This window comes from Schistocerca serialis, chromosome 2, assembly GCF_023864345.2.
Source record: "Schistocerca serialis cubense isolate TAMUIC-IGC-003099 chromosome 2, iqSchSeri2.2, whole genome shotgun sequence".
NCBI classification, from domain to species: Eukaryota; Metazoa; Arthropoda; class Insecta; order Orthoptera; family Acrididae; genus Schistocerca; species Schistocerca serialis.
In genome coordinates, this window is record NC_064639.1 from 525343033 (window position 1) to 525352571 (window position 9539).

Here is a 9539-nt window from a genome sequence, read left to right on the forward strand (position 1 = left end):
AGCGACGTGAGGTCCTGCATCATTGTGAGTGCAAACGGTGGTTTCAACACCGTTACGTTCTTCCGAAGCAGAAATCACTTGCCGCACAGAATGGTGTCGATAATGTATAGGCGTCGCGGCATACCTGGCAGGACCTCTGGATGTATTTTCTTCGAAGAACAACGGCCCGAGAATGAAAGTGCTTGAGAATTTTACAACGTAGTCATATAAGGCGAGTGCAATGGTTCTTGGTGCACAACACACGGTTTAACAGTACACCAAATCCGGCAGTTCTCTGTACTCACTGCACCCTGTAGCGTCAGATGTGCCTCGTCACTCCATGGAATATTCCCTGGACACTTGTCGTCCACTTCGATTCGTGTCGAGAACCGAAGAGCAGATTCAGAACGTTGCTGTGAATTATGAGGTTTCAATAACTGCACCGTCTGGAGCTTGTAACGTACAAGTGTAATACAGGCCGCAAAACATCCCGTAATTTTCACTATGGGATGGACAATTCTCCTGATACTGCTCGAACACTAGCACTACTAGGATAACTTGCCGCATTGTCAGTTACAGCAACAGGAATGTCGTCAGTGACTTCCAGCGGGATAGGACGCCCTCCTCTTCCATGTGTCACGCCAGGTTCATCCGTGTTTTCGAATTTACACTGTAATAGTGCGCTTAGTGACAACACACAGAACTACAGTTCTATTTCCAAAAGCGAGGTAATGTTTGAATAACGCCAATGGAGCGTAAGAGAAAATGCGATAAGGTAGAAACTGCCAAGGGTATGTGTGTAAAGAATTTTCTTTCGACAACCTCCATTACACAAGAGGAAAGAAGCAGCGGTTCGCAGAATATCTGAACAAGACACGAATGGCTACAAAAGATGTTTTATAAATAAAACTGAAAGTCTCTGGTGTAAAATTCTCTTTAATTAATTGCAGTAAACTAAATACGTAGAAACCAGTACAACTACATCTAAATCTACATCCACATCAACCATTGGACCGTTCCTTCAAAATTGGTCAGGCCATCTCTTCATTGGTCTGCCTAAAGATCTTTTGCCTCCTGGTTTACATTGTTTTACGGCTTTAGTAATTCTTTCTTCTGGCATATGGTCAATATGTTTTTCCATCTTCTATGATATTGTTTTATTATGTCAATTATGTTCTACGTGTTCAGTTCAGCTCGGTTACCATCATTTCTCTTTTTATCCATCGAAGTATATCCAGTCATGTATCTAAGGAAATTCATTTCACAAAAAAAATGGTTCAAATGGCTCTGAGCACTATGCGACTTAACTTCTGAGGCCATCAGTCGCCTAGAACTCGCTCGGTTCCAGACTGTAGCGCCTAGAACCACACAGCCACTCCGGCCGGCTTCATTTCACACGCTTTTATTCTCTTTTCTTCTCTCTTCTTAAGAGTGAATGTTTCGTTATCATCGAGTAGTGTTGGGATAGCCGTAACCTTCTACAACTTTGGTAGAATATCTTTGCAGACTTTCTTTCCAAATGTTCTGCTTAAAGTTGCACGGAAATAGTGAAATAGGAGTAACTTATTTTGTGTTTCATTGTGTGACCTATAAGTAATACTGCACCATAAACATTAAAATGTGCTAACTTGCTCTGTGATCTACTTGTCAATTTCAGTCTTAATTCGCATGGGATCGTATCCTAAAAATGCCACTGATTTTGTCTTTGTGATGGAGACGTTCAGATTGTATCGCGGGATTAGTCTTAAGATTGATGTACTTGCGTACCTGTGGCTAACGCGGTCTCTCAATATTTAAGTAGTGGGCTTAACCCACGAATTAGAATAAGATTCAATTACTTAAGTGCGGTTAGAACCGTTTTCTATATATCTTCACTTAAAACTTTCTTTAAATATGTAAAACTCGAATTGTATAGAGTCTTGAATATTTTTTTCTTGAATTTATACTACATATTACTGTATTTTAAGAATTATCTCTGAAAATAAAAATCTGACTATTTTTCCTAAAGACAGCTTCTTGTAAGTCACTTTCATTCTGACTAATCATTACTTGGTCGTCAGCAGAAAGTAGGATACTAACATCTATGTCATTAATTTTAAAGTGATTCATTATCTGTAAAACAAGAATTGATTTAACAGCTGCTGAAGAAGATGGCTATATTTAAAAAAAAACATATTAAATGGCCATAGTTTGTTCCATTCACCTTAGAAGGATTATGCCCTACATTCTATCATACACAGAGCGAACAGTTTCAGTTCACTATAAAATAGGATGAAAGTTAAAACATGTTAAGAATGTATTCAAGGAAAAACTCATATAAACCACATCAAATTAGAGATGCTTTCGATGACACATGGGCACAAATCCACCCATTAAACTGAAGAATATAAACCCACAGCATTCCTTTCATTCTGCGGAGCTACCTATAGGAAGGCAGAGCGCCTGTTAGGTGAAATTGATATTAGGACAGTAATCTGACCTGATGTTTACAGCTTGCCATGCGAATGTGACGAACGTACCGTGCGGTACACAATCAGCAATGTACAGTAGCTGAGTGCTGCGCTGACCGTAGATGGCACGTGAAGTGTAAAAATATTGAAAAATCAATTATAGTGGAACACAGCCTCTTGCAAGCGCGTTAAGATAAAATTTGAGAGTACGAAGATTTTCTGCCCTCCCCTCTCTTCTCCGTCTACAACCCCCACATGCAAAAAACATCCAGAAATGAATCAGTTTAGCCGGCGAGGTCGTAAATAGTGGTATAATAGGCGTACGTTATAACTGGACACGCTTTCCCACCCGAGTTTTGCGATAATTAAGCTAGTCCGTCCTTGAACTGACATACTGAGCCGCCGCGTAGGAATCCTTCCTGTTATGTGGTGATCCTCTTTTAGTTTTATGTCTCCTTACAGAGCCGTAGCAGTGCCGTCGGATTCTGAAAGTGCAATACTACTATCTCTGTTTTACGTAATGGAGAGGGAAGATTTTTTTTTTTTTGTGCAAATAATTTTTAGACGGTGTAACACCATAGCTCTAATGCTGTACGGATTTATTTTGCTTTTGTTTCATTTAATATTACATCGTTAAGCTTCTGTAAATTTGTTTGATTGAATAGATAACGCAAAATTGTATACTCCTTTCTTTGTACAAACTTTGATGTCATGGTTTGGTTCTATGCAAAGTAGCGTATCTGTCATTTAAATTCTTTGTCCCATTTGGAGGGAACAAAACTTACTGTATATAATTGTAATTTCTGTGTGAATAATTTTTTGTAGAAATGTCAATCACTGTAATGGAGCACTATAGTAATGTACAGTGAAGGATCAGCTTAATGGATGTGTTAGTGTGCTCAAATATAATGTAATTTATATTTGAATTTATGTACCTACCTTGATTTTTCTCTTCATCATAACACCTCTCAGGTTCCTCTCCGTTTGAACTAAAGTGACTTCCGAGTGTCCTTACTGAAAGAACATTAAAGCGCAATGTTTTGCTAATTGATGCCTCTTGAACATAGTAAAAAGGAAGTTAAAGTTAATGTGGCAAGAGAGTGAGTTACAGTTAATGATGCTTGATGAAAATAATTTTCCTAGTAAAACTGCTTATTAATGTGTTATTGCCAACTTCAAATTAAAAGTTCTTAAGACAAAGTTTTGCTTAGTAAATGATCACATTACTGCCTGTTGTAAATCGCAGAAGGTGAGTCAGTATCTTACATATATGTTAATTTTGTCTCTCACTGTAGTAAAAGTGGAAAACTGCAGTTGTGAAACGTGATATGTTTGCTAAGTGTTTGTCTCTCTTGTGTATTAGAAGTGCATATTAATAGTATAACAGGATCCACAGTTTGTCTATTGTGTTAATGCTCGGTAACAAGTAACGGAAAGACCATTAATTATGAAAACCATTATTTCTTTATTCAAATGATAGTGAGAAGCAACCTGTTAGTGGATTCCAATTAACTTTCATTTTAAGTAGTAAAGTATTTAACTGAGAGAGACTTAACCTATATCCAATTAATGATTCTGCATTGAATAGTAATAATAACGTTATAAAAACCATTCAGTTTGTGTAAGCCCTGAAAGTAATAGTGTGTTTCGGTGTCTGTTATAATTTTTCAGATAGTTTGTGCTGCTCTAACTGTTAGTTTCAATCTTACAGTAAACATATGTATGTGTCAGAGTGCACTGCACTCGCGTATGACAAAGTATAGGTTGTGTTTATCCATTAAAGTTACCAATAACTATTTTCTTGAACGAGAATGTTAATCATTCTCTTGCCTAGTTAGGCTGGCGACCATTTTCTTTATCCATTAAACAGTGCAGATAGGCAAAATGTTGTTTGTTACTGTTCAAATATTTACGTAATTCTGACTTTCATTTCCGATTAGCCACCTCCGTTAGGTACAGCACGGTCAACATAACAAAATTCTTCTCAGAGAGTAACACTGCTCTTTTGCTTTATACCATAATTGCTTTAACAAGATAGTTTTATTTCACTACCTGCCTACAATTTTAAGGTTATGGTACAGCAGTAGCAGACGGAAGTGTTATAACGGGACCCACTATGGTGCGTTTATTTAAGAAACACCGTAGAATGAACTCGTTCCTACTGATTATAAGCTAACTATTAACGGTACGAGAGCATCGTCAACGTATGACTAGACCGAAAAGTCTCCTGCCGACGACTGTAGACTGAGCGTACAATCGGTATAGTTCGTATAAGATCGTACATCTTCGGTTATGCCGAAGTTATTCTTTTATTTATTAATATCGTTTCCTGGCGCTGTAAGATTAGTGAAAGACAGTATTTATAATCCGTAGACTCCTCCCAATGTCTGGGTGGCAAAAGGAAACTTCTATTAGCAAATATTTATTAATAACAATTACTTTACTCTTGCCAGAATAAATGATTACTGCATCGGCACCTCATCCCAATAGCTTTGTAAGAGCCAGATGGCCAATCACCTCTGCTAGCCATGGAACCTTCCGCTCGCTCCTTACTTTGTCCGTACGGCAGTGTTGATACATTCAGTACATATATGTGAAACAGCAAAACTGGAAATGATAGAAAGTGTGCTCTTATCTGCAAATAAGGAGTTCCTTACACCCCCTAAAGCCACTGGCTCTCAGAAAAATAGAAGCTGTAGTCGTTAGCTTGTGCATCAACACTTTTATCACCGAGGGAAGTTACACACTGAGACTGCCTGGTAACGAGTGCTTGAAACAGAGCGTCGTCAAGCAAATATGAGCAAAAAAATAATAATTTTTAAGAGGGTAGGTGATGCTGAAAGTGGTATCCGTTCCCCTACAGCCCCTCAGTCGCAGCGAGGAGCTGAAGGGGCTTCACCAACTTACTGTCAATTTCCAAAATTTGTGCTTGCGGATCATAACCTCTACGTGACGTCACTCTGCCAACAGAAGTTAGAACAGCGAGCGACACCTCCTTACTAATGAAAAGTTTGAACGCCACTGTGAAGAAGAGAGACTTTGCTCTCTGCAGACAGTCATCTCCTCACGGAGATAATGTTGATTATCTTCGAAGGCTCGAGTTTGTAACTCAGATTTTACATGATTTTAAGGAGAAAATTTTATAGAAGGACGCCATTACGAGAAGCTTCGATGCCATTTTGTTCTTTGTTCTTACTGAAAATATTAGCCAAACTTTGAACTACTTTCGATCAGAAAATATACTGAATGGCAGCCAATTCCATAGGGCTATTATTTTCTATGGTTCGAGTATCATCTCATTACCTTCTCAGATTCAATACACAGTGCCAATAAGTTGTATCTCTTAGGACACCACTTTCAATTTTAAGTTGTCGCCGGGCCATGTGTGTAGATAGTAACGATTACTGTCTCTGTGAGGTTATAATCAATGAGCGGCTATCGCCTGTATGGTGAGCCAGATTCTCACTAGGGCGAAGCGACATGTGAGACGGTCGTACACTGACAGCCAAAATGTTATGACCACTGCCCAGCGCGAGGTAGTGGTATTTCGGACACGTGAGGCCGTAAGGAAATAATGTAAGTGGAACAGAGACGAATGGGCAGTCATAATAGTGAAGACACGAGCTGCAAATGAGAAAATCCACTGATATAAGCTGATTTTACAAAAGGCCACATTTCAGTGACACTGCATCAGCCCTAGTGAACAGCTTAAACAATTCGAACATTCAATGTACGTGTCTCAGCTCCGATGTTAATCTCAGAGTGCTGTGTCGTGTGGCAACCACATGTGCAATTATTCATTCAGGAGGCAGGCGCTTCAGATTCTATCCAGCTATCCAAATTTAAATGCCTTGTTTCCCTAAATCACTTAAGGCAAACGGCTGGGTAGTGCATGTGTAGATTGTGATTTCTGGGGGTATTAGTTCAAAGCTGGTACTATGCAGTGTTGGTACTCCTCACTGGCTCTTCTGTCTAGCATTGAATTAATGAGTCACTCTATGCATTGTCCTCCGGCTATGCTAAAATCAGCCGTAACTGACGACTATTCCTGCAGTCAGCTGTGACTGTGGATGTCACAATTTGACTGAATCGAGGTACTCTCGATACACACTTTACATGATGGTAAATTAAGTGCTCGCTGCCCACATTATATTGGAGATGGAGTGTCCCATGCGTCGAGTGCCCACGTCCTGTGTACTACTGACTGCCTCCATTATCAGGCTATAAAGTCTTGTGACTATTCCAAGGTCTCTCACCCTCCAAGAGGCAAACATTCTTCCTATTACTCCTGTCTGTATGATCTTCTTTAATGCTTCAAGCCTTAATGGTTAAAAAATGTGTGTGGATTCCTAAGGGACCAACCTGCTAAAGACATCGGTTCCTAGACTTATACACTACTTACAGTAACGTATGCTAAGAACAACACACACACCCATGCCCGAGGCAGGACTCGAACCTCCGTCGGGAGGGGCCGCACAATCCGTCACATGGCGCCCTAAACAGCGCGGCCAGTCCGCACGACCTATTAATGGTCAAACCAATAAGGAAAAGTCAGTGTAGGTTACGAACAGATTCTGTGGAGTTCTGACCCCAATAGCTGAGTGGTTAGCGCGGCGGTCTGTCACGCCAAGTGGCCCGGGTTCGATTCCCGGCTGGGTTGGAGATTTTCTCTGCTCAGGGACTGGATGTTGTGTTGTCATCACCAGTGAAAGGCAACGGGAAACCACCACTGGAATCCCTTCCCTAGACGCTCATGCGGTGGACCTCTCTGACGAGGCTTCCCCCATGACAAGACCTGCCGTAAGGCAGAACACAAAGTTAAATTAATACGGCTAAGGCTACTACAAAAATGATAACTTTGTCTACTTGAAAAGAAGCGTACAATGCACATAACATATGCTCTTTATTGATAACCCCACAGAATAGTGGATTTGATTATGAGAAAATTGAAATGATCATTGTGACTTTGATAGAAGTGAAAATAAAAAGTATGATAGAAATATATGAAGTACTCTGTTCCGGGCTGAGGACTGTTCCCGAGTCTTTGTTTATCTGTTCTGGACAAAGAATTAAGGACGAGGGAAAAGAACTTTTGAGAGAAGGGACTATATAGCATCAGTCTACGATCAAATGTGCAGGGGGTAGGTTTTTAGCGGCAGCAGTTGAAAAAGTTTACATACTGGAAAAAGTGTGCAAGGAGGTCGATTTACAATACATTTTAGAAAACTACATTTGTAGTCAGCATGCCGTTTATAGGCAAGGGACAAAAATTAATAAAGTCAACGAAGTGAGTTATGAGGGTATGCTGAAAAGCAATGTCCCCGAATGTGTTATGTGAAAATCTTTAAATCATTTAAATAAAACAAACTTCAACATTCAACATCCTCATTTCTCATGTCCATACGTTTATTTCTCAACACAATCACCCTGACGACGAACACGTTTCTACCAGCGAGAGACCAGTTTGTTGATCCCGTCCCTGCAGAAGATCTGACTCCGTTGATGGAGACACAACCTCAGCTACGCTTTCACCGCTTCTTCACTATCAGTCAGCAAATTAGAGCATGAAGCCGAATATGCTGGAGTGGAAAAACGACACCTCAACCGACCACCGAGACGGGCGAGTGTGGTTTACCGGGTCGCAGTAAATACGTCACGAGGCTACGAGACAAGAGAGCTGTGCTGTACACCCTAGCTGTGTCCACGGCGATACAGGACAGAAAGTATACAGTGTGGCAGCTTGGGCTGTGTGTCTGTGCCTGAAACGGGTGAATGGGCCCTCCCACACCGTACTCAACCCCCCGTTCGGCTCGTGGCGCAACACCAGATCAACGACCACCACAGGGAGCATGTCGCGACGGACACAGGCCTGCAACAACGCCGCGCATCCGAACCCAGTTCGCCATTTAAATTACATATTTTTGTGACCGTCTTATAACGTATCTATAAATTTTTACCTTTAAAGTGTCACAAGTTTGTTCACGTATTTCCTACGAATGTATTCTCAACAAACATACAAAAATTATTAATTCAGTGCGATATTTATTTTTCTTTCATTTTCACAAATCTAACAGACGCTACCTATTGGCAGTTGCATGGCGGGCTGTATGAATAACAGGGAATCTGTTAAACCACAATTTTTTCCCCGTGACATTCAATTTCGCAGGTACGTTGAACTGGTCAGGTGAGTTCTGGTACATAGTATGTTTGATACAATGATATACACCGGGCAGACAAAAGCCAAGTGATAGCGATATGCGCGTGATAAGGTGGTGGTAGTATCGCGTACGCAAGATATAAAAGTTCAGTGCATTGGCGGACCTGTCATTTGCATTCAGGTAAATGGAAATGGCGTGTGGCTAGGGCCTCCCGTCAGGTAGACCGTTCGCCTGGTGCAAGTCTTTTGAGTTGACGCCACTTCTGCGACTTGCGTGTCGATTGGGATGAAATGATGATGATATGGACAACACAACACCCAGTCCCTGAGCGGAGAAAACCTCCAACCCAGCCGGGAACCGAACCCGGGCCGTTGGGTATAACATTCCGCTCAGCTACCAGGGGCTGACATTTTTATTCAGGTGATTCATGTGAAAACGTTTCCAACATGATTATGGAAGCAATTAACACACTTTGAACGCGGAATGTTAGTTACAGCTAGGCGCAGGGGACATTCCACTTCGGAAATCGTTAGGGAATTCAGTTATTCGCGATCCACAGTGTCACGAGTGCATCGAGAATACCAAATTTCAGGCATTACCTCTTACCGCAGATACAGCAGTGGCCGATAGCCTTCACTTAACGGCCGGTCGCTGTGGCCGAGTGGTTCTAGGCCCTTCAGTCCGGAACCGCGCTGCTGCTAAGATCCCAGGTTCGAATCCTGCCTCGACATGGGTGTGTGTGATGTCCTTAGGTTAGTTAGGTTTAAGTAGTTCTACGTCTAGGGGACTGATGACCTCAGAACTTAAGTCCCACAATGCTTCGAGCCATTTTTGAACCTTCACTTAACGACCGAAAGCAGTGGCGTTTGCGTAGAGTTGTCAATGTTACAGACAAGCAACATTGCGTGAAATAAACGCAGAAGTCAATACAGGACGTATGATGAACGCATCC